Source organism: Pristiophorus japonicus, chromosome 22 (genome assembly GCF_044704955.1).
Source record: "Pristiophorus japonicus isolate sPriJap1 chromosome 22, sPriJap1.hap1, whole genome shotgun sequence".
In the NCBI taxonomy this organism is placed as follows: Eukaryota; Metazoa; Chordata; class Chondrichthyes; family Pristiophoridae; genus Pristiophorus; species Pristiophorus japonicus.
The window spans coordinates 67427748-67454357 of record NC_091998.1 but is presented as its reverse complement, the minus strand read 5'-3'; the positions used below and the strand labels follow the sequence as shown (position 1 = coordinate 67454357).

Below are 26610 nucleotides of genomic sequence, written 5' to 3'. Positions count from 1 at the left end.
ATAAACAGCCCCAGCTGTTTACATTGTCCAGTAATGATTTAGACGAGGGGATTAAATGTAGTATCTTCAAATTTGCGGATGACATTAAATTGGGTGGCAGTGTGAGCTGCGAGGAGGATGCTATGAGGCTGCAGAGCGACTTGGATAGGTTAGGTGAGTGGGCAAATGCATGGCAGATGAAGTATAATGTGGATAAATGTGAGGTTATCCACTTTGGCGGTAAAAACAGAGAGACAGACTATTATCTGAATGGTGACAGATTAGGAAAAGGGGAGGTGCAACGAGACCTGGGTGTCATGGTACATCAGTCATTGAAGGTTGGCATGCAGGTACAGCAGGCGGTTAAGAAAACAAATGGCATGTTGGCCTTCATAGCGAGGGGATTTGAGTACAGGGGCAGGGAGGTGTTGCTACAGTTGTACAGGGCCTTGGTGAGGCCACACCTGGAGTATTGTGTACAGTTTTGGTCCCCTAACTTGAAGAAGGATATTCTTGCTATTGAGGGAGTGCAGTGAAGGTTCACCAGACTGATTCCCGGGATGGCGGGACTGACATATCAAGAAAGACTGGATCAACTGGGCTTGTATTCACTGGAGTTCAGAAGAATGAGAGGTGATCTCATAGAAACGTTTAAAATTCTGACGGGTTTAGACAGGTTAAATGCAGGAAGAATGTTCCCAATGTTGGGGAAGTCCAGAACCAGGGATCACAGTCTAAGGATAAGGGGTAAGCCATTTAGGACCGAGATGAGGAGAAACTTCTTCACCCAGAGAGTGGTGAACCTGTGGAATTCTCTACCACAGAAAGTTGTTGAGGCCAATTCACTAAATATATTCAAAAAGGAGTTAGATGTAGTCCTTACTACTAGGGGGATCAAGGGGTATGGCGAGAAAGCAGGAATGGGGTACTGAAGTTGCATGTTCAGCCATGAACTCATTGAATGGCGGTGCAGGCTTGAAGGGCCGAATGGCCTACTCCTGCACCTATTTTCTATGTTTCTATGTTTCTATAACAGTGCCATTGCTATGGGGGTGTGACTTATACAGCAGAAGTGCTGAGAAATATTTGCATATACATCGTACAAAAGTTACTTTCCGTCATAATAAAAATGTAATGGACCATTTCTGCTGGCACTAGAGGCGGGTGATCCGATCCGGTGATACGAACATGAGGTTTCATTGTTAGCCTGCATTAGGCATACTATTGGCCACTAACTACACTGGCCACTGGCAATAGCCCCAACATTGGCAGTGGTACTGTCAGTAAAGTGACTCGACTGCCTCTGGAAATGTGGGCAGCCAGAATGGAGAAACGGTATAAATGGCTGCCATCGGTAACGCTGGTTCCATATCGGCCGTTGGTGGATGTACACACCAGCAATATTCCCTCTCACTGAACCTTCCCACGTCACTAGTCAGGGGCCAGCAGCCCGAAAGTCAAATTGCTGCTCCAAAATTAGTTTAAAAAGCTTACAAGATCCTGAGTTTCATGAATATAGAGTACGAAAGTGTGGAAATTATGATTGTAATGTATGCACCTATGAGGATGCTCACAGGTATGTAGAGCTGTTGCACTGTGAGTGGCTGAGCTAGTAACGTGATGTTCGCAAGACTCAATAAAACCCCAGCCAGTTGGGTCTAGGCCATCCACGATGAGGTATGCAGTTGTGAGCTCGGTGGATGAATTGGTAATGTGTCGTGTGATTGTTAAACCTTTGTTAATAAACCAACTAGTTCTTAATAGTGATGTGATGTGATGAATTCTTAAACAAAGAACCCATGAAGCAAATACATTACAATGATGAACCTGTATAAAACACCGGTTTGACCTCAAACTGGAGTATTGTGTCCAATTCTGGGCACCACACTTTAGGAAGGATGTGAAGGCCTTAGAGAGGGAGCAGAAAAGATTTACGAGAATGATTCCAGGGATGAGGGACTTCAGTTGCAGGGATAGACTGGAGAAGCTGGGGTTGTTCTCCTTGGAGCAGAGAAGGTTGAGAGGAGATTTGATCGAGGTGTTCACAATCATGAGGGGTCTGGACAGAGTAGATCGAGAGAAACTGTTCCCATTGGTGGAAGGGTCGGGAACCAGAGGACACAGATTTAAAGCGATTGGCAGAAGAACAAAGGCGACACGAGGGAAAACGTTTTTACGCAGCGAGTGGTTAGGATCTGGAATGCGCTGCCTGAGAGGGTGGTGGAGGCAGACTCAATCGTGGCTTTCAAAAGGGAGATGGATAAGTTCCTGAAACAAAATTAATTGCAGGGCCCCGGGGAAAGGGCGGGGGAGGGGGACTGGCTGAGGTGCTCCTGCAGAGAGCCGGCACGGGCTCGACGGGCCGAATGGCCTCCTTCCGTGCTGTGATTCGAACTTATAACCAGCTATGCCTGTGTAAGCCCAGTGATTGTTTTGAGATGGACGCTGATCCATTGAAATAAATGCAGTTGATTCCACAATGCCGAGGCAGGATTAAAACTTTAATTTCTGGAGGCTGGTTCTTGCTTGGTGATTGAGAAAGGTACATACACACCAGGAATAGAAACGTGCCTCCATGTCCTGTATACCCAGCGACAGCCATAAAACAAAGCCCTTTCGACATGAGGTGCGATGGGTCATCGATTGCACACCAACTTTCCCCATCAATAGCACAAATATAGACTTTGTGGTAAAACGGGGCTTGTAATTGTGCAGTCCAATATATCAAACAATTTCCTGTTGCCATTTTCTTTTCAATTTATTTTGAGTAGGGCTCAGTTTTTAAATCACAATTTAATCAGCGGCTTAGCAAACTTGAATTGAAAATTGAATTGTCATTTAAGATTAGTTTTCACATGGGTCTAAGTTCGAAATTTGAGTTACTATTTTTAAACTAGACTGATACTCCAGTGCAGTGCTGAGGGAGTGCCGCACTGTCGGAGGGGCCGTCTTTCGGATGAGACGTTAAACCGAGGCCCCGTCTGCTCTCTCAGGTGGATGTAAAAGATCCCAGGGCCCTATTTTGAAGACGAGCAGGGGAGTTATTCCCGGTGTCCTAGGCCAATATTTATCCCTCAATCAACATAACAAAAAACAGATTATCTGGTGATTATCACGTTGCTGTTTGTGGGAGCTTGCTGTGCGCAAATTGGCTGCTGTGTTTCCCACATTACAACAGTGACTACACTCCAAAAGTACTTCATCGGCTGTAAAGCGCTTTGAAACATCCTGAGGTTGTGAAAGGCATTATATATACTAAGACCGCCTATTTCCTCCTCCTAAACATCGCCCGTCTCCGCCCTTGCCTCAGTTTATCCGCTGCTGAAACCCTCATCCGTGCCTTTGTTACCTCTAGACTTGACTATTCCAACACACTCCTGGCTGGCCTCCCACATTCTACCCGACGTAAACTAGAGGTGATCCAAAACGCGGCTGCCCCCATGTCCTAACTCGCACCAAGTCCCGCTCACCCATCACCCTCTGTGCTCGCTGACCTACATTGGCTCCCAGTTAAGCAACACCTCGATTTCAAAATTCTCATCCTTGTTTTCAAATCCCTCCATGGCCCTCGCCCCTCCCTATCTCTGTAATCTCCTCCAGCCCCACAACCTCCTGAGATGTCTGCGCTCCTCAAATTCTGCCCTCCTGACCATCCCTGATTATAATCACTCCACCATCGGTGGCCGTGCCTTCTGTTGCCTGGGCCCCAAGCTCTGGAACTCCCTCCCTAAACCTCTCCGCCTCTCTACCTCTCTTTCCTCCTTCAAGACACTCCTTAAAACCTGCCTGTTTCACTTAGCTTTTGGTCACCTGCCGTAATTTCTCCTTATGTGGCTCGGTGTCAAAAATATTTTTTATCTCATAATAATCCTGTGAAGCGCCTTGGGATGTTTCACAACTTTAAAGGCGCTATGTAAATGTATTCTTGATGTATGCACACCTTTGGAATGTGCACAGCAGTGATATTTCCTTTGCTATTGTGTCCAATTGCACTATCATCATCTCCTGCCTATTGTGAACCAATGGCTCTCCAAATATCTTTCATTTTTTTCCCATCCTGCCTCTTCTCACAGAATTTAGTTTCAGTCTTAATCCTGTCACCTAGTGATGCGCCAGAGCAAATAATGGACCTGAATATGGGGTCGGAGGCTTCCCGCGGGCAATTTCCCCCGAGCTGCAAGGCAAGTACGAACCTACCTGATGGGCCCATTGGTTCATAGACTCGCGCTCCTGGGCCTGCGGGCTTACGCAATGCGTAAAGGCCCATGTACCCCGGGACGCAGGTGGTTCCCAAGCGCCCCTCTGGCATCACATGGGCCGGTCCAGCCAATGAAAAAGGGATTCCATTTTACCATTCTGCTCTCAGGGATTCCATTTATGTACGAAAATCCCACAAGCATAATAGGAATCACCTTTAAAACACAAATTTCTCACAACTTAAGTAAAAATAAATCACTACATGTTCGAAATAAATTAAAATACAATTAAATTGAACATTGAATAAAAAATGTTTTTGATAAAAGTACATTGAAATGTTTTAAAAGGGCTAAAACTAACCTCGAACTAAGTTTAAAGTTCTTTTATATTTAAATCATTTTTTTTAAGTATTTTAATATTTATTTGAACCTTTACGCAAGTAAAAGTAAGCCTATGCCTGCTTTTAACACGCGTACGAGTTCCATGGGCATTCGCTGGGCAGTATTTGGGCAAATATTCATTTCCCGGAGATGTGGAGGATCTGTCAAACTGAAACTTGATAGATCGCAAGTTGCGGGTTTCTGCGCATACGCATTACAGGCGGAAACCCGGAAACTGTAGGGGTCCTTAGGGCCGCATACAGGGTCATAGGCCACGGAAAATCCAGGCAACTTTAAACATTTAGACAAAAGCAATATGTAGAAAAATAAACACAAGAATTTGAGAGAACATTGAAATATCGCTATTAATGCAGCCTTTTCTGTGCATATCTACACAAGAAAACAGAAGGTCAACAAATAATAAAACCGAAACAGTTAGATAAAGTACCCATTGTTTCAACAAAGATTGCAGATTGACCCTTAACCGTGCATTGAATGATAATGGTAAATGTGAGAGTTAACAGAGTACAACTTGATACAACAGAGCCTGAATGGCAATGTATGTGCTATCAATCAAGCTTTGCACTGTTGGTAAAATAGTGAGCAGGTTGGGCCTATACTCATTGGAGTTTAGAAGATTGAGAGGTGATCTTATTGAACGTATAAGATTCTGAGGGGGCTTGACAGGGTAGATGCAGAGAGGATGTTTCCCCTCGTGGGGGTATCTAGAACTAGGGGCCATAGTTTCAGAATAAGGGGTTGCCCATTTAAAACAGAATGAGGAGGAATTTCTTTTCTCAGAGGGTCGTGAATCTTTGGAATTCTCTGCCCCAGAGAGCTGTGGAGGCTGGGTCATTGAATATATTTAAGGTGGAGATAGACAGATTTTTGAACGACAAGGGAGTCAAGGGTTATGGGGAGCGGGCAGGGAAGTGGAGTTGAGGCCAGGATCAGATCGGCCGTGATCTTATTGAATGGCGGAGCAGGCTCGAGGGGCTAGGTGACCGACTCCTGCTCCTTATGTTCTTATAGTAATACCAAACCACCCTTGCTGCCTGTTTTCCTCTGGCGTAGCTCACTGCCAAACGCTCATAATCTGTGCGTGCGTAGCACAGACTCAATGCCATTATGGATGCACCATTGCACCAAGCCAGAGCTGATCCATCAAATCCCCCTCAGCAGCTGGAAAGGACCATGACTCTTAAAAATTTAGGACAGCGATCACTTTAAGAATCTCAGAAAGAGCTGTGCTCACAGGGGAATTCCTCATCTAGCTCTGGTCTTGTAACAGTGCAAAGCTCAGTGAACATCTCATTCAGTAAACGCGATGGTCTGAGATGTTGTACGGAGCGGCCTGCGATCGTGTTCAGGTTGTTCGGCTTAAGCTGGTGGACATGCTCCTGCACGTATCTGATGCCTTATCAGGCTCCTGCAGAAACTGTGCTCCTCTTTAGTCTGGTGCTTTACATCGGATATACGGCCCAGAAACAGCCATTCAGCCCAACCAGTCCATGCCGGTGTTTATGCCCCACTCCAGCCTCCTCCCGTCTTTCCCCATCTAAATCTATCAGCATAACCCTCTATTCCATTCTCCCCCATATACTTGTCCAGCCTCCCCTTAAATACATCGATACTATTCGCCTCAACCCCTCCCGGTGGTAGTGAGTTCCACATTCTCACCACTCTCTGGGTAAAGAAGTTTCTCCTGAATTCACTATTGGATTTCTTGGTGACTATCTTATATTGATGGCCTCTAGTTATGCTCTTACCCACAAATGGAAACATTCTCTCTCCTCTCTATCAAAACCTTTCATCATTTTAAAGACCTCTATTAGGCTTTGTTTTTCAAGAGTAAAGAGACCCAGCCTGTTCATTCTTTCCTGATGTGTATACCCTCGCATTTCCTGATGTGTGTCTGTGCCGATTCACCAAATGCACCCAAATCAAAGCGAGAGCAAGCAATGGCAGGAGGGCGATAATGTGATCAGCAGAGATCTGTGCCACTGCAAGTAATGGTGCAGCAATAGGCCTTTGTTGGATTTAGGTTTGATACTGCAAAACAAGATGCCGACTATATTTTTCAATACCAATTTGGAACCAATGGAGAACTCCAACTTTCACGTACAGTGGCAATTGCTACTGCTAACTCATTGCTTCCTGCTTTCCACCAGGTTTAGTATTTCAAACTTAACATTTGATCTTATGCATTAATAGGTGACAGGATTTTGACTAAAAAGTAATCATGTGAGAAGAAAGAAAAGCCTTGCATTTATATAGCGCCTTTCACTACCACCGGACACCCCAAAGCGTTTTACAGCCAATGAAGTACTTTTGGAGTGTAGTCACTGTTGTAATGCGGGAAACGCGGCAGCCAATTTGCGCACAGCAAGCTCCCACAAACAGCAATGTGATAATGACCAGATAATCTGTTTTAGTGATGTTGATTAAGGGATAAATATTGGCCCCAGGACACCGGGGATAACTCCCCTGCTCTTCTTCAAATAGTACCATGGGATCTTTTACATCCACCTGAGAGAGCAGACGGGGCCTGGGTTTAACGTCTCATCTGAAAGGCAGCCCCTCCGACAGTGCGGCACTCCCTCAGCCCTGCACTGGGAGTGTCAGCCTAGATTTTTGTGCTTAAGTCCCTGGAGCAGGACTTGAACCCACAACCTTCTGACTCAGGGGCGAGAGTGCTGCCCACTGAGCCACAGCTGACACTGAAGAGGCAGGATGACAAAAAAGAAAGAAATTTGAAGAAACCTTGGTTACCGATAGACAAGAGACAGCATTATTGCAAATGGGCACAGTGATCAATAACAAAAGGAATATAAGGGGCTAGGAATGACCCTTCGCCCCGATTGGAGGTGCTAACATTCCGGGGCCAGGACATCCTGCGCCCAGCCCGGAGGTCCCGCCCCCGATGCAGCATTGGGCCGTGCACCCATGAAAGGAAGCGCAGCGCTGTCTCCGGCGTTCTGGTTCGTTTGAGGGGTGCTCCTGGGGCGGTAACGCGGTGCTGCAGGCCCCTGGGCCACCAGGGGCACGACCGACCGCGCCAACAGCCCGCCACACAAAACGGAGTGCGGGGCTGCTCAATGGCGGCCCGGTCAACGTGAGGGCTGCCATTGCTGTGCCCACCCAAGACAAAAGGCTAGTGTCAGTAACGGTGACCAAGAAACTACCGGATTATTGTAAAAACCCATCTGGTTCACTAATGTCCTTCAGGGAAGGAAATCTGCCGCCCTTACCCGGTCTGGCCGATATGTGACTCCAGACCCCCAGCAATGTGGTTGATTCTTCGCTGCCCCCTGACATGGCCCAAACCACTCCAAAGAAATACTCATTGTGGGAGCACCTTCACCACATGGACTGCAGCGGTTCAAGAAGGCAGCTCACCACCACTTTCTCAAGGGGCAATTAGGGATGGGCAATAAATGCCGGCCTTGCCAGCGACGCCCACATCCCAAGAACAGATTTTTTTTTAAATGACAAACATTTCATAATCATATGCATGATTAAGTATTTAGCCTGTCTTTTCCCCATTGTGTTCCAATGCACGACGCAATGACATACATCTTGTGCCAATGCATCATCACATCACTGGTATGTGGAAGAAGGGACTGAGTGTAACGTAGCCAAGTTTGCTGACGATACAAAGGTGGGAGGAAAAGCAATGTGTGAGGAGGACACAAAAATCTGCAAAAGGTCATAGACAGGCTAAGTGAGTGGGCAAAAATTTGGCAGATGGTGTATAATGTTGGAAAGTGTGAGGTCATGCACTTTGGCAGAAAAAAAATCAAAGAGCAAGTTATTATTTAAATGGAGAAAGATTGCAAAGTGCCGCAGTACAGCAGGACCTGGTGGTGCTTGTGCATGAAACACAAAAGGTTAGTATGCAGGGACAGCAAGTGATCAGGAAGGCCAATGGTATCTTGGCCTTTATTGCAAAGGAGATGGAGTATAAAAGCAGGGAAGTCTTGCTACAGCTATACAGGGTATTGGTGAGGCCACACCTGGAATACAGCATGCAGTTCAGAGAAGGTTCACTTGGTTGATTCCAGGATGAGGGGTTTGACATATGAGGAAAGGTTGAGTAGGTTGGGCCTCTACTCATTGGAATTCAGAAGAATGAGAGGTGATCTTATCGAAACGTATAAGATTATGAAGGTGGATGCAGAGAGGATGTTTCCACTGATGGGGGAGACTAGAACTAGGGGGCATGACCTTAGAATAAGGGGCCGCCCATTTAAAACAGAGATGAGGAGACATTTCTTCTCTCAGAGGGTTGTAAATCTGTGGAATTCGCTGCCTGAGAGAGCTGTGGAAGCTGGGACATTGAATATATTTAAGACAGAAATAGACAGTTTCTTAAACGATAAAGGAATAAGGGGTTCAGGGGAGTGGGCAGGGAAGTGGAGTTGAGCCCATGATCGGATCAGCCATGATCGTATTGAATGGCGGAGCAGGCTCGAGGGGCCATATGGCCTACTCCTGCTCCTATTCCTTATGTTCTTATGTAATGGCAACATGACAAAAAATATGCAGTGCCTTGCAGGCTGTCTCACCTCCCCAAAACAAACCTGTTTCGCTGAAGACACTGCACCTTTAACGAAGGGATCTGGATCCAAATTCGAACACGTCTTTCATTGTGCTGTGTTCATCACTGACGCTATGTGAATATCAGATTGGTGTCATTAATATCAGGTTCCCATGTGTGTAGGAAATGTCTGATGCTCCCTTCAATACGTTAGAGGTTGTCTTATTATCACCTATCCTTTCTTTCACTCGAGAAGTCCTTTGACAAAATACAGCAGCAACACCGGCCACAATGAATAGATGAAGCTTTTTACTCAGCCATTCGGCTGTGTATAAAGACACAGCGTCGGTTTGAGCTAAGGAAAAACCACAACATATTAATGCTGTGAAGATACTGCTCAGTTCCATCTGTTCTTATCCCCTTCTTCCAACCCTCGGCAAATGGAAGGAGAAAGCTGCTTGACAGAAAGAAAGAGGCAGAATAGATTTATCTGCCTTAGAACGACTCCGCACTCCATGTGCCAGGGTTTATTCACATACAGGAAGAATTGAATTGCCTGTTTATTAGATGCTGAGCACCTTGCCACATGGTTAATCCCTGGATTTAATGATCAGCCATGTAATGTGAACCCAGCACTGCTTCACAAGGGGAAAAGATGTTCTTCTCTGTGATAAATAACAACACTGACTTAAACAAAATTAAATGACAAGTCAACACATCATGGTGTCGTGTTGCTAAAGTACTTGCTAAAGTTTGCAGATGACACTAAGCTGGGTGGCAGTGTGAGCTGTGAGGAGGATGCTGAGAGGCTGCAGTGTGACTTGGACAGGTTAGGTGAATGGGCAAATGCAGGGCAGATGCAGTATAATGTGGATAAATGTGAGGTTAATTACTTTGGTGGCAAAAACAGGAAGGCAGAATATTATCTGAATGGCAGCAGATTAGGAAAAGGGGAGGTGTAACAAGACCTGGGTGTCATGGTACATCGATCATTGAAAGTTGGTATACAGGTACAGCAGGCAGTGAAGAAGGCAAATGGCATGTTGGCCTTCATAACAAGAGGATTTGAGTATAGGAGCAGGGAGGTCTTACTGCAGTTGTACAGGGCCTTGGTGAGGCCACACCTTGAATATGGTGTACAGTTTTGGTCTCCTAATCTGAGGAAGGACATTCTTGCTATTGAGGGAGTGCAGCGAAGGTTCACCAGACTGATTCCCGGGATGGCAGGACTGACATATGAAGAAAGACTGGATTGACTCGGCTTATATTCACTGGAATTTAGAAGAATGAGAGGGGATCTCATAGAAACATATAAAATTCGGACGGGATTGGACAGGTTAGATGCAGGAAGAATGTTCCTGATGTTGGGGAAGTCCAGAACCAGGGGGTCACAGTCTAAGGATAAGGGGTAAGCCATTTAGGACCGAGATGAGGAGAAACTTCTTCACTCAGAGAATTGTGAACCTGTGGAATTCTCTACCACAGAAAGTTGTTGAGGCCAGTTCGTTAGATATATTGAAAAGGGAGTTAGATGTGGCCCTTACGGCTAAAACGATCAAGGGGTATGGAGAGAAAGCAGGAATGGGGTACTGAAGGATGATCATATTGAATGGTGGTGCAGGCTCGAAGGGCTGAATGGCCTACTCCTGCACCTATTTTCTATGTTTCTATGTTTGCACAGGTTAGAGTGCTTCACAATGTCACAATGTGTATGTGATGAATTCTTTTCTTGTTACATAACTGTACAGAACTCTTTTAAGACTATGTCGCGTTTTGTCCTAAATGAAGCTGTAAAAATGTTAACAGTTTACAGTTTATTGACAAAACGTGAGTGAAAACTTTCTACGCAGTGAGTGGTTAGGATCTGGAATGTGCGGCCTGAGAGGGCGGGGGAGGCAGACTCAATCGTGGCTTTCAAAAGGAAGTTGGATAAGCCCCTGAAGGAAAACATTGCAGGGCCCCGGGGAAAGGGCGGGGGAGGGGGAGACTGGCTGAGGTGCTCCTGCAGAGAGCCGGCACGGGCTCGATGGGCCGAATGGCCTCCTCCTGTGTTGTGACCATTCTATGAAAACACGGATTGTAATATGGTTGGCAGGTTTGTACTTTAAAATTTGACAGAAGCGAAAATGTATAAATACACCTCTCGTACTAAGAATTAAGTATTCAGGTAACTGGTTGACCTTCAGTTCCCCACAGCAGATTAAGTATAAGTAATATCTTTCATTTAATTTAGAACCTTTGCGAGCGACAGCCATGGAGGGTGGGAGGGGTTGTATATTACTCTTGGTGGGAGAGGACAATTGCTAACGTGATGATGTGACATTTCGCTGTTTAATATTTTAATGTAAGTGTCACCGTGTTTGTTTATTTATTTTTTATTGGATGTGGGCGTCGCTGGCAAGGCCAGCATTTTTTGCCCATCCCTAATTGCCCTCGAGATGGTGGAAGGGTAGTTAAGAGTCACGCAGGCCGAAATTACCCCTCTCCTTAAGGCCTGTTGCCCCCGCCAATTGGCGGCCCCGCCGCGGAGTGGAGTGGTCGCTGCTCGTCCAATTGCCCCCCCCCGAGGTTTCCCGGCGCTGCCCCGATCCACCCCTTACCGCTCGCTGCTGCCGATCCGCGGTAAGTACGCCATCAACATGCGCACCGCCGATCTAAACCCCCCCTCGATTGCAACATTCCCCTCGGAAAATCAACAAACATTTCCCCGGTGGTCCAGTGAGGCTGTTGGCCTTCGGCTACGGCGGGGCAGCTTCCCGTAAAGGGACGGGCGCACTGCCGCTGCCGCCATGTTTTTTTTTGTCGGATGACTGCCATGCCGGCTGGACTATTGTGCCCCCGGGTTTGGCCAGGCCGCCAACCCTCCGTGGCCCAGTGGGCCGAAGTTTTAAAATCGCGCAGGCTCTTCCCTTTAAGTGAAGGATAGAGCCATGGTGACGCGGCGCCCCCAACCTCCGCCCCTCTCGTGTACTCACCGCCCCGTACCTGTCCCTCGTGTACTCACCGCCCCGTAACCCCCCCTCTCGTGTACTCACTGCCCCGTATCCCCCCCCTCGTGTACTCACCGCTCCGTATCCCCCCCTCTCGTGTACTCACCGCCCCGTAACCCGCCCCTCTCGTGTACTCATCACTCCGTATCCCCCCCTCGTGTACTCACCGCCCCGTAACCCGCCCCTCTCGTGTACTCACCGCCCCGTAACCCGCCCTCGTGTACTCACCGCTCCGTATCCCCCCCTCTCGTGTACTCACCGCCCCGTAACCCGCCCCTCTCGTGTACTCACCGCCCCGTAACCCGCCCCTCTCGTGTACTCACCACCCCGTATCCCCCCCTCGTGTACTCACCGCTCCGTATCCCCCCCTCTCGTGTACTCACCACCCCGTATCCCCCTCCTCGTGTACTCGCCGCTTCGTATCCCCCCCTCGTGTACTCACCGCTCCGTATCCCCCCCCCTCGTGTACTCACCGCTCCGTATCCCCCCCTCTCGTGTACTCACCACCCCGTATCCCCCTCCTCGTGTACTCACCGCTTCGTATCCCCCCCCTCGTGTACTCACCGCTCCGTATCCCCCCCCGCCTCGTGTACTCACCGCTCCGTATCCCCCCCCTCGTGTACTCACCACCCCGTAACCCGCCCCTCTCGTGTACTCACCGCTCCGTATCCCCCCCCTCGTGTACTCACCACCCTGTATCCCCCCCCTCGTGTACTCACCACCCCCATTCAGAGCGACTTCCGGATCCAAGTAAAAATAAACAACAAAGAGCGGAATTTCGTTCAAGAGGCGACCTGTACCTTGGCTGCGGTAAAAACCATTGAGACGGGGTGCGTGCTCCCCATTTCGGGCGGGGGGCAATTTCGGCCCCACAATGTCTGGAGTCACATACCGGCCAGACCGGGTAAGGGCAGCAGATTTCCTTCCCTAAAGGACATTAGTGAACCAGATGGGTTTTTACAACAAACCGATAGTTGCATGGTCACCATTACTGACACTGGCTTTTTTTAAATTTCCAGATTATTTTATTTAACTGAATTTAAATCAGTTGTTGTGGTGGGATTTGAATTCTTGTGTCTATATTAGAGTAGGCCTGTGGATTACTGGTCCAGTAACATTACCACTGTGCTACCGTTCCCGGCGGGAAAAATAAAAAAGCAAGACTTGCATTTATATAGCGCCTTTCACGACCACCGGAAGTCTCAAAGTGCTTTACAGCCAATGAAGTACTTTAGGAGTGTAGTCACTGTTGTAATGTGGGAAATGTGGCAGCCAATTTGTGCACAGCAAGCTCCCACATGTTAATGACCAGATAAACTGTTTTAGTTACGTTGATTGAAATATAAATATTTTCCAGGACATTGGGGATAACTCCCTTCCTTTTCTTTGAAATTTTGCCACAGGGTCTTTTCTGTCCACCTGAGAGAGCAGGTGGGGCCTCGGTTTAACATCTCATTTCAAAGACGGCACCTCCGACAGTGCAGCACTCCCTCAGCACTGCACTGGGTGGGTCAGCCTAGATTTATGTGCTCAAGTTCCTGGAGTGGGACTTGAACCCACAACCTTCTGACCCAGAGGTGAGAGTGCTGCCCACTGAGCGATAGCTGACGGCAGTGGACAATCGCTGACATGTTCTATGACATTTCACTGTTCATTATTTTAATGCAGGTGTTACGGTGTTTAGTTTAAATGGGTCAGAGCTGCCACTGAAATGATGAGCAATGGATCGTCATGTGGACATGTTGTGTATCCATCAGCGAAATTTGGCAACGGTAAGTTCGAGGCCAAAACAGAAATTGAAAAAAATCACATACTGGACTTTAAACACTAACGTATTTGCATCTTGGAAGTTTAGAAATTCTTTCAATCTATTGCAGGTATAAAGGAATGGACTGACCAACAATACATCAAAGGTGTTTTAGAGTTGCTGAATGGACACTTCTCATCAACCCTTCATTTCAAATAAATAATACAAATGAAAAATATTTTAAGGAATCATCGAAATTTACAGCACAGGAGGCCATTCGGCTCATCATGTCTGCGCCGGGCAACAAAGAGCTACCCAGCCTAATCCCACTTTCCAGCTCTCGGTCCGTAGCCCTGCAGGTTACGGCACTTCAGGTGCACATCCAAGTACTTTTTAAATGTGGTGAGGGTTTCTGCCTCTACCACCCTTTCAGGCAGCGAGTTCCAGACCCCCACCACCCTCTGGGTGAAGAAATTTCCCCTCAAATCCCCTCTAAACCTCCCCCCAATTACTTTAAATCTATGCCCCCCTGGTTATTGACCCCTCTGCTAAGGGAAATACGTCTGTCCTATCCAATCTATCAATTAGGTCACCCCTCAGCCTCCTGTACTCCAAAGAAAACAAACCCAGCCTATCCAATCTTTCCTTGTAGCTAAATTTCTCCAATCCTGGCAACATCCTTATATAACTCCTCTGTATCCTCTCTGATGCAATCACATCCTTCCTGTAATGTGGTGACCAGAACTGCATGCAATACTCTAGCTGTGGCCTAACTAGTGTTGTAAACAGTTCAAGCATAACCTCCCTGCTCTATGCCTCGGTTAATAAAGGAAAGTATCCCATAAGCCTTCTTAATCACCTTATCTACCTAGCCTGCTACCTTCAGGGATCTGTGGACCTGCACTCCAAGGGCCCTCTGTTCCTCTACACTTCTCAGTGTCCTACCATTTAATGTGTATTCCCTTGCCTTGTTAGCCCTCCCCAGATGCATTATCTCACACTTCTCCAGATTGAGTTCCATTTGGCACTGTTCTGCTCACCTGACCAGTCCATTGATATCTTCCTGCCGTCCACAGCTTTCTTCTTCATTATCAACCACACGGCCAATGTTAGTATCATCTGCAAACTTCTTAATCTAAATCATTGATATATACCACAAAAAGCAAGGGACCTGGTACTGAGCCCTGTGGAACCCCACTGGAAACATCCTTCCAGTCACAAAACATCCATTGACCATTAACCCTTTGCTTCCTGCCTCTGAGCCAATTTCGTTGGTGAAAGTCTCGGGGGGATTTTAAGCCCCAAATAATGGGCAGGCTTGGGTTGGGTGGGAGATTAAAGTCATAGAAATCTGAATCGTGCCTCCAACCCTGGTGGGCAGCCAATCAGCTCGCAAGAGGCAGTATGTCACTTTAAATATTATAATGAGACTGTGTGCCTCATTTCGAAGCTCCATTTTAAATTTATCTCTGGGTAGCCGGGCTAAAGGGAGGCGAGGATTGTTGGATCTAGGAGGTAAATGTCTTTCCACGTACCTGATGGATTCAGCATCACTGCCTCGCCAACCGTTGCCCGCTCCTCCACGATTGGGTACCCCGCTGACCCTTCCAGTCTATCCCCAACCTATCCCATAGAGGCTTCTGACCTCCCCCACGAGGCCTGTAACAACCCACCCCAACCCCCCCCGCCTCAAACCAGGCCGCCAATCTCCGCTCCCCCTTCAGTCTCCCCATCTCCAGTCCACCAACCCTGGCTTTCCGACTGCCCTTCCGATCCAGACCTCTCAACTCCCGATCCCCTCCCCACCGCCACCCCCGATCCTGACCTTCCGATTCGCCCCATCCCCATCCTGGCCTTCTGACCCCCTCCCCCCTCACCCTCGATCCTGACCTTCACCCCCGATCCTGACCTTCCGACCCCTCCCCTCACCCTCGATCCTGACCGTCCGACCCCTCCCCTCACCCCCAATCCTGACCTTCCGACCCCTCCCCTCACCCCCGATCCTGACCTTCCGACCCCTCCCCTCACCCTCGATCCTGACCGTCCGACCTCTCCCCTCACCCTCGATCCTGGCCTTCCGACACCGCCCCTCACCCTCGATCCTGACCGTCCGACCCCTCCCCTCACCCTCGATCCTGACCTTCCAACACCTCCCCTCACCCCCGATCCTGACCGTCCGACCCCTCCCCTCACCCTCGATCCTGACCGTCCGACCCCTCCCCTCACCCTCGATCCTGGCCTTCCGACACCTCCCCTCACCCTCGATCCTGACCTTCCAACCCCTCCCCTCACCCTCGATCCTGGCCTTCCAACCCCCTCCCCCCTCACCCCTGATCCTGACCTTCCAACCCCTCCCCTCACCCTCGATCCTGGCCTTCCAATCCCCTCCCCCCTCACTCCCGATCCTGACCTTCCGACCCCTCCCCTCACCCTCGATCCTGGCCTTCCAATCCCCTCCCCCCTCACTCCCGATCCTGACCTTCCGACCCCTCCCCTCACCCTCGATCCTGACCTTCCGACACCTCCCCTCACCCTCGATCCTGACCTTCCAACCCCTCCCCTCACCCTCGATCCTGGCCTTCCAACCCCCTCCCCTCACCCCTGATCCTGACCTTCCAACCCCTCCCCTCACCCTCGATCCTGGCCTTCCAATCCCCTCCCCCCTCACTCCCGATCCTGACCGTCCGACCCCTCCCCTCACCCTCGATCCTGGCCTTCCGACACCTCCCCTCACCCCCGATCCTGACCATCCGACCCCTCCCCTCACCCTCGATCCTGACCGTCCGACCCCTCCCCTCACCCTCGATCCTGGCCTTCCGACACCTCCCCTCACCCCCGATCCTGACCATCCGACCCCTCCCCTCACCCTCGATCCTGACCGTCCGACCCCTCCCCTCACCCTCGATCCTGGCCTTCCGACACCTCCCCTCACCCTCGATCCTGACCTTCCAACCCCTCCCCTCACCCTCGATCCTGGCCTTCCAACCCCCTCCCCCCTCACCCCTGATCCTGACCTTCCAACCCCTCCCCTCACCCTCGATCCTGGCCTTCCAATCCCCTCCCCCCTCACTCCCGATCCTGACCTTCCGACCCCTCCCCTCACCCTCGATCCTGACCATCCAACACCCCCTCTCCCCCCTCACCCCCAATCCTCACCTTCCAACACCCACCTCCCCCGCCCCCAACCCCCGATCCCGACCTCTCGACCCCCGATTCACTCCCCCATCCCCGATCCTGACTTTCCAACACCCCCCAACCCCCGAACCTGACCTTTCGACCCCTCCCTTCTCCTCCCCCCCCCCCCCCCGACCCCATCTTATCCAGGCCTCCGATCGCTTCCCCCCCCCTCTCTGCTCCTTGACTGCGGCCTAGTGCTGCAGGCCTACCCCACCCGACAGCCAGCCCGTCTCTCAAAGTGGCTGGTCGTGATGGGGGCAGGACGGTGGGGCGGGGGAGCAGACAGCAGAGACATTTCTTTCAATCAGGCCCTGCCGCTAAATTCAGCAGGGCCTGAGGGAAACATGTGATGTATTTGCTTCATGGGTTCTTTGCTTAAGAATTCATAGCAACACATTGCTATTAAGAACTAGTTTGTTTATTAACAAAGGTTTAACAATCACACTACACAGTACCAGTAGACATCTCAAATCGCTGGAGAAATGCCACCAACGATATCTCCGCAAGTTCCTGCAAAATCCCCTGGGAGGATAGATGCACCAGGCCAACATCATTGAAGCACTGACCACAATTGACCAGCTCCATTGGGCGGGCCACATTGTCCACATGCCCGACACAAGACTCCCAAATCAAGTGCTCGGAACTCCTACATGGCAAGCGAGCCCCAGGTGGGCAGAGGAATCATTTCAGGGACACCCTCAAAGCCTCCCTGATAAAGTGCAACATCCCCACCGACACCTGGGAGTCCCTGGCCAAAGACTGCCCTAAGTGGAGGAAGTGCATCCGGGAGGGCGCTGAGCACCTCGAGTCTCGTCGCCGAGAGCATGCAGAAAACAAGCGCAGGCAGCGGAAGGAGCGTGCGGCAAACCTGTCCCACCCACCCTTTCCCTCAACCACTGCCTGTCCCACCTGTGACAGAGACTGTGGCTCTTGTATTGGACTGTACAGCCACCTGAGAACTCACTTTTAGAGTGCAAGCAAGTCTTCCTCGATTCCGAGGGACTGCCTATGATGATGACACATTACCAGTACATCCACCAGGCTCACAACTGCATATCTCATCGTGGATGATCTAGACCCAACTGGCTGGGGTTTTATTGAGTCTTGTGAACATCACATGACTGGCTAAGCCACTCACAATGCAACAGCTCTACAAACCTGTCAGCATCCTCAATAGGTACATATATTGCACCCATTCTCCCGGGTTTTCCGACTGCAATCCAGCAGCCCCTAGCTTCCTACCTGCCTCCAAGTTAAAATCCTGCCCTCAGGATCTGTCTACGCATCAATTTCTGTTGCAAATATGCAAATTTTGTTCTAGCTATTCACTGATATGCGGGATCATTCAAATCTTTCCACTCCATAAACAAGGTGGAATTTGAATAAACCAGGAGATGTGCCTCCAGGGATTGCCTTTGGTCATTTGGGCTCCGAACTCGGTGGCCTTATTGCCCACTGCCGTTGGCTGCCGCCATTGGTGCCATTTTCATGGAGGCCCCCCGCCAGCGGGAGAGGAGTACCGCTGGGAACCCCCCACCGACGGCCGCTGGTACGCAAGGCGTGTAAGAGACTTCCCGCCCGCCGAGCTGGCGGATTGCTCCGGGCGGGAGTTGGCGGCAGCAGAGGGAAGGGCCGCTGTGTGGAGGCAGGTCTAACCCCAACGGTAAGAAGACCTGCAAAAAAAAGGTTAGTGAACTCTTTTCATTAATTTTTTTGGGGGGTTCCCCTGAAGGTGTTCCACAGGTTTGTTTTTTTGGTGAAAATGTTTATTGTTTTTTGCCCGGACCTCCCTGGGCCCGACTCGATCCTCGGCAGCACTTTGGCGAGGATCGCATTTGCCGCCGAGATCGGGATTCACGGCGTAAGTCACCTTTTTGCCGCTGGGCGGTCTTTCAAGGACTTTTTCAGGAAACCCTCGCCCAAAGTACCGTCAGGTATGTCGGCGGTTCGTTGGGCGGCACTGGGGCAGAAATTGGCTTCCACCAAGTTCGGGCACTTGAAGTTTTAACATGTATTTCTTGCATCAGCATTATTAATCTCAAACCTCAGTTGCATGTCCATTCAAAGACAATTCAGAGATATAGCAGGCTGATGCCGATAATGTAATTCTAGTGTAAGCAGAAGTAGCAGAGTTATATAACAATATCTGATGACATTTGGTGACAGGCGCTGAAATGTTGCAGGTATCCGATAGTGTTAAACTTCCTTTACCTGTCTATGTATTTTTCAAATAAAATGTAAGTGTCATCATCGTCATAGGCAGTCCCTTGAAATTGAGGAAGACTTGCTTCCACTCTGAAAGTGAGTTCTCAGGTGACTGTACAGTCCAATACAGGAATTACAGTCTCTGTCACAGGTGGGACAGACAGTGGTTGAGGGAAAGGGTGGGTGGGGAGTCTGGTTTGCCGCACGCTCCTTCCGCTGCCTGCGCTTGATCTCTGCATGCTCTCGGCGACGAGACTCGAGGTGCTCAGCATATGTTTTATGTTTTATGTTTTAGATTTAGTGTATGTTTTAGTTGTACAGGTATTGCCATTTGACAAAGTGGCGTGTAACATTTTACCATGCATGTAAACAAAAAGTGTAGAATGACTGTATTATGAAAAATGCAAACCAAGCACTAGGGTTTATTTCTGGAGGGATAGAATTGAAAAGTAGGGAAGTTATGCTAAACCTGTATCGAACCTTGGTTAGACCACACTTGGAGTACTGCGTACAGTTCTGGTCGCCATATTATAAAAAGGCACTGGAGAGGGTGCAGAGAAGATTTACAAGGATGATACCAGAAATGCGAGGGTATACATATCAGAAAAGGATGAACAGGCTGGGTCTCTTTTCTCTTGAAAAACAAAGGCTGAGTGGTGACCTATTAGAGGTCTTTAAAATGATGAAAGGTTTTGATAGAGTGGATACAGAGAGAGTGTTTCCACTTGTGGGGAAAAACATAACTAGAGGCCATCAATATAAGATAGTCACCAAGAAATCCAATGGGGAATTCAGGAGAAACTTCTTTACCCAGAGAGTGGTGAGAATGTGGAACTCGCTGCCACAGGGAGGGGTTGAAGTGAATAGTATCGGTGTATTTAAGGGGAGGCTGGACAAGGATATGGGGGAGAAGGGAATAGAGGGTTATGCTGATAGATTTAGATGAGGAAAGATGGGAGGAGACTCGAGTGGAGTATAAACGCCGGCATGGACTGGTTGGGCCGAATGGCCTGTTTCTGGGCTGTATATCCCGTGTAATCCGATATAATTATGCTAGCAACCATCTTTGTCATTGCAGCAATTATTTGGAATCTTCATTATCCGTCACGAAGGAAGGAACCTTACTGATGGATAAGGGAAATGGCCAAATACTAAACAGTCCTCAAAGTTTACTCTTATGTGTCTGATATGGATAAGTATTAATCAAACACCATAAATAGAATTAATCATTTTTGCGTAGAGTAGAGTGATGCTAACAGTCTGTACATTGAAGCGATGCCGTGTGCAAGATTTGGTCTTGCAAACTCTGGCGGCAAATCAGGCAGCAGAAAATGGAACATAGACAGTGCAGGTTCCAAAGCAACAGTAGCAAAAAATAATTCAAAGTTTAGATTCCTACAGGATTGGGATAGAACTGTCCGACATTTGTCATGTGTCAGCTGTGGCTCAGTGAGTAGCACGCTCGAGGTGGGAGGGGCTAGGAGTGAGCAGGTACTGCTGATTACTGCAGGAGTCGGAGTGAGTTTGTAAAAAGTTGGTGGTGGGTTTGGGGTGTTTTTTTTTCAAATTTTAGGGCCTTTTGGCCCATAAACATCAGCTAGATGCTGCTCAAGGGCCTGGAGTGCCAGCCCCCTCAGAGGACAATGCTCCCAGGATGAATTTAATCAGGGGAGAGAATGTCTTGAGAAGGGAGAATAAAAGGCCCAAAGGTTTGGGCCGGGACCCCAGGAGGTTTGGAACAGAAAACACGGTGGTGGTTCAGTGCCGGGATAAGGAGATGCGAGCTTGGGATATTATCCGGGCGGTACACGAGGACTGCGGTGAGGGAAGTTACTTTGCCTGCCGACCAAAGCCGAATGTTGGGATCGAGGTGACGGTCAGTGGCCGAGAGGAGGTGGAGAGACTTTTACTGAGCCTGAGGGTTGGTGAGAAGGTCTTCAATGTATCTCTGCTATATTCACCAGCGCCGGTGGTCTCATTCTTAAACCTGACCGTTTATGCCGATGTGCTGATAAAAATGTTGGAGTCGTGGGACATTAAACTTTGCTCGGCAATGAAGAGGAGATACTCTCCTGGAACGTGGGTAGCCGATGGAACCCGTTATGTAAAGGTGCGGTTCCCAGAGAGGGTGAAGTCATTGCCCTACAGCATGAAATTCGAGACAATGGAAGGAGTGCAGTACTTCCGGGTTCTGCATAATAACCAGCTGAAGGTTTGTTATTACTGTCTTGGACACGACCATTTAGTAAGAAGCTGTCCAGACCTGTACTGTTATAACTGCGGTGAGTCTGGACACATCGCTCGGAACTGCAAGGCAGAGAGCTGTGGGGTGTGTCACAAAGGCCCCACCCGCTGTGAGTGTGAGGCAGAGGGAAGCTCCTTGAGTGATGAGGAGATGGGAGAAGGAGCAGGAGGTGTGAGTGGAGTGGCCGGAGGAGCGGAGCAGGCAGAGGACACAGCCACCGAACGGAATGAGGAAAGAGCGCAAGAAAATGGAGCAGGTGGAAAATGCACCAAGTACGGTGGAAAAGGACAAAGTCAGCGGGGGCCACGGGTCAGGGACAGTGTCGAGTTATAATATGGCTCGGCTTCAGGTGTCCGTGGGGGGAGCAGAGGCGGGTGTGGGGTAAGTGTAAGTACTCCAAAGCGAGACGGGAAGTTGTACATCTTGGGGAGCAGGAGGGGGCAAGACCAGGAGAGGGTGCAAGAGGCAGGAGCCTTAAAGGGGCAGCAGGACGGGAGCGGGGCGACAAAGACACCAAAAGGGAGCAAGATGGGTGGAGACGCACCATTGTCCCAGCGAGAGAAGAAACGGGGAGCAAGGGTCAGCGGTGGAGGTGAGGCCGAAGGGAGTGGCACTGTTGGAGAAACCAGGTTAGCAGGAGGACTCTCTCAGGGAGATTCTGTATCTGACGGGGAACAGGGACGGGAGATTACAGAACAGCTCGAGAGTGAGGAGTCAGAGGGGGATGGAGACATGGAATTGGGGGGTGGGGGGGCATCATGTGGAAAGGGAATGGTTAGTGAGGGGCAGAAGGAGGGAGAAGGGGCAGTTCCTCGGCCTAAACCTAATGTAAGGAAGAGGCTGAAACAGCAGGAAGGTTCAAACAGGAGGTGAGAAAGAGCCGGAGGCTGCAGGAGAAAACAACAGCTGCCCTAAAGGTTGGGAAGGAGCATGAGGGGAGGGAAGGGCCGGAGATTAAATGATGGGGGGATTATCAGGCACACTTCCTTTTGGAGCCATGATTACATTGGTCTCGATTAATGTGAACGGACTGAGGGGGGAGAAGAAATGGCAGCAGTTGTTGCCGTGTGTTGTGTCTGCAAGAAACCTTTTGGGATGAGGAGATTCTCGAAAGAGTTCGGAAGGTTTGGAAGGGAGAAGTGTTTGCAAGTTGCGCAAATAATAACCGTAGAGGGGTGACTGTTTTAGTGAGTTTGTCCATAAAAGAGAACGTTGCCTTGGTGGACAAGGACACTGAGGGGAGATTTTTACAGCTACAGGTACAAATGGAGAAACTAAAATGTGATCTCTTTAATATCTATACGCCGAATGACCATTGCAAGCGTCGGTGGTTATTCACAGAAGTGGCAGAGGGGGAAAACGGTTGTATAGTGGGGGATTTTAATGTATTTTTATCTCGGATGGACATTTCAGCCCAGATGACCTTTAAGGATGATAACTCCAGAGAGATGATTGTAAAAATGATGGCGAGTTTAAATTTGAGAGACTTATAGAGGGATCGGAACCCATAAAAAGGGAGTTCTCCAGAAGAGGTTGTGAGAGTGATGTTTTAAAACAATGCGGGAAGGGTTAAGTTCTGAGGTGATGGAGATTTATTATAAAAAAGTATTTTTAGTGACCACTTGGCTTTGGTTCTTAAAATTAGGAACAGCAGAGTTAAGATCTGTCCAGGGGTGCCAATCAGTATTTGATAGAAATTGCTTTTAACGAAGGGATTTAAAATATAATAAAGAATGCTCGGAAGGAACCTTTATTCTTGAAAGAAAAAAGAGTTTGGCGGGACAATTTCAAATATGTTTTAAAGGAAGTGGGAATTATTGCAAGCTGGAAAATGCAAAGGGGCCATTCTCTGTGCAAAGGCTAAAGATGCATTGGAGGGAGAAAGATGCACTCGATATTTTCCAGAGCAAGAGAAGTTGCGACAAAGGTTATCATTAATTGGAGAGTTGAAGGTTGGGGAAAAGATCATTAATGAAAGTGGGGCGATGTTGAGGGCGGCTAGTAGCTTTTATCAAGCGTTATATAAAAAAGAAGTTATTTCCAAATTGCCGTTGGAGAAGGTTAGTGCTTTTATTGAAAAGGGTTTAAAGGAAGATGAGAGAAGCGTGTGTGACAAAGAAATAGGATTAGCGGAAATAAAAGTAGCAATAATTGGAATGAGGGGGGGCTGGGGAGGAGGAGCAGGAGCCCAGGGTCTGATGGACTAAGTGCAGAATTTTATAAAGAATTTTTAGAGATTTTAAGTTCATTGCTCTTAAAGGTTTTTAAGAAAATTAAAACTGAGGGAAGCCTGGCCCCATCTGTGAGGGAGGTCTCACAAGCTTAGCTTATAAACATAAAGGGGATAGAAGGATCTGAAGAATTGCATTATTGAATGTGGATTGTAAGATCTTGGTGAGGGTTATGGCAAATCGTTTGAAGGAGGTGATGCCGCAGATAGTTTTGCCCTCTCAGTCCTAAGGAGTCATAGACCGGGACATCGCTGACTCTGTGATCTCAATCCCAGATGCGATAGTACTCATGGAAGAGAGTGGGAGGGAAGATTATGTGCTAAAGATGGATCAAGAGAAAGTCTTTGATAGAGTGTCTCATGAGTTTTTATTGATGGTTTTGGAAGCATTTGGTTTTGGGGAAAATTTCATTAACTGGATAAGATTTTTTATTCAAACATATGTGTTAAATGTAATGTTTTTTTTATCCAAGTATTTTCTGATACAGAGATCAGTGAGACAGGTTTGTGACCTGTCCCCATTGTTTTACACATTGGTAGCAGAACCATTAGGTTACATGATGCGAAAGGAACAAGGCGTGGTCGGGAGTGCGGTTCCCAGTTCCAGGCAGGGGTCGGTGATACACCAATATACAGATGACACGACCTGAATGTTGAGAGATGGAGAGTCAGTGAGGAAAGCTATGGGAGTAGTGGAGGAGTATTGTAGAGCTTCAGGAGCCAGAGTAAATGATAGTAAGTCCCAATGCCGGTTGTGGGAAGGAGTAGGCGGCAGTGGTTGGTGGAAAGCCCTTTTAAGATGGTGGAGATTTAGAAGTTCTGGGGGTGCATATGGGGTGCAAGAAGGATAGGGATGAAGTGGAGCGACTAAATTGGGAACCAAAGGTTATGAAAATTAAAACGATTTTGGGAAGATGGGAACAAAGATGGTTGAAAATGCAAGGAAGAGCGAAAGTGGTGTCAGCTCTCCTGCTGTCGACACGATGGTACTTACTGACGGTGGAGGATATTCCTGAGTGGGCGGAAAAGTCTATCCGAGAGGCTCGTGTAAAGTTTTTATGGGAAGGGAAACCAGCCTTGGTTGCTTACAATACCATCACTGGACAACGGAATCAGGGAGGACTCAATTTCCCAGATATTGATTTGAAAAAAAAAAATCCTTTAGAAGTAAATGGGTGAAGAGATTTCTTCAGAAGTCAAATACAAGTTTTTGGAAGAGTTGTTTCCAGTATTTTTTTTTTAATTAAGTGGGGTAGGAGGACAGGGAATATTGTATATGGAATACAACAATATGTTTTTCAAATCGATTAAACCTCTCCCTAGGTTTTATAAGGGTTTGTAGACACTTGGGCCCAATTTTTTAAAGTGTGCAGTTTATGCCCAAAGGTGTCGAGGAATTTTTAGAACAGCCCTTATTTTTGAACAAGTGGATCAACATTGAAGGACAGGTATTATTTAATCAAGCTTTAATAAAAGCTGGTGTTACATATGTGTAAGATGTATTATGAGGTAATTCCAGGTTGGTTGCCGGAAGCGGTAGTGAAGGACATGTTTTGAAATAGAAGCAGGAGTCAGCCATTCGGCCCCTCGAGCCTGCTCCACCATTTAATATGATCATGGCTGATCCGATTATGGACTCAGCTCCACTTCCCTGCCCACTCCCCTGAACCCCTTATTTCCTGATCGGTTAAGAAACTATCTATATCTGTCTTAAATTTATTCAATGTCCCAGCTTCCACAGCTCTCTGAGGCAGCGAATTCCACAGATCCACAACCCTCTGAGAGAAGAAATTTCTCCTCATTCTCAGTTTTAAATGGGCAGCCCCTTATTCTAAGATTATGCCCCCTAGTTCTAGTCTCCCCCATCAGTGGAAACATTCTCTCTGCATCCACCTTGTCAAGCCCCCTCATAATCTTATACATTGCGATAAGATCACTTCTCATTCTTCTGAACTCCAATGAGTAGAGGCCCAACCTACTCAACCTTTCCTCATAAGTCAACCCCCTCATCTTCGGAATCAACCGAGTGAACCTTCTCTGAACTGTCTCCAAAGCAAGTATATCCTTTTGTAAATATGGAAACCAAAACTGCACGCAGTATTCCAGGTGTGGCCTCACCAATACCTTCTATAGCTGTAGCAAGACTTCCCTGCTTTTATACTCCATCCCCTTTGCAATAAAGGCCAAGATTCCATTGGCCTTCCTGATCACTTGCTGTACCTGCATACTATCCTTTTGTTTCATGCACAAGTACCCCCAGGTCCCGCTGTACTGCAGCACTTTGCAATCTTTCTCCATTTAAATAATAACTTGCTCTTTGATTTTTTCTGCCAAAGTGCATGACCTCACACTTTCCAACATTATATTCCATCTGCCAAATTTTTGCCCACTCACTTAGCCTGTCTATGTCCTTTTGCAGATTTTGTATGTCCTCCTCACACATTGCTTTTCCTCCCATCTTTATATCGTCAGCAAACTTGGCTACTTTACACTTAGTCCTTTCTTTCAAGTGGTTAATATAGATTGTTAATACAGATTGGGAGGAGGATTAGGAGGTAGAGGAAAAAGCAATTAAGATCATGTCTGAGAAGATTGAGAGAGTAATGCTACAGGATTGGATGGAAGAAATAAAAACACAAATCTCCAAAGGAGGTATAATGCATCCCACTTTTCCAAGCTTTCTGCTGGAGAAAGGGGAAGAGTTGGTCCAAGTTAACAACTGTAATACTCGAGATTTCTACGGGGTATTTGGAGAATGGAGGTTTAAGACACCTGCTGGTCAGGAGTTTTGGCAGAATATATCCCCACAGCTGGACTTCAACAGGATTTGGAATGGAGTGTGGGCGAATTTTAAATGTCCAGAGTGGATTGAACTGGATTTCAAATTGGCTCATAACCGGATTTTTACCGTGATAGTTAT

The 26610-nt window shown here is 48.1% G+C and overlaps 1 protein-coding gene and 1 long non-coding RNA gene across 2 annotated transcripts in view; one reads left to right on the top strand and one right to left on the bottom strand.

Moving 5' to 3' along the window:
• The window catches only part of LOC139235130 (methylcytosine dioxygenase tet3-like), a 430715-nt gene that overhangs the window by 239965 nt on the left and 164140 nt on the right, over window positions 1-26610 (bottom strand). The window lies entirely within an intron of this gene.
• On the top strand, window positions 8410-14037 carry LOC139235131 (uncharacterized). Its single transcript, XR_011588422.1, has 3 exons — window positions 8410-8446; window positions 13755-13858; window positions 13964-14037. It is a non-coding gene; the product is annotated as an uncharacterized lncRNA (long non-coding RNA).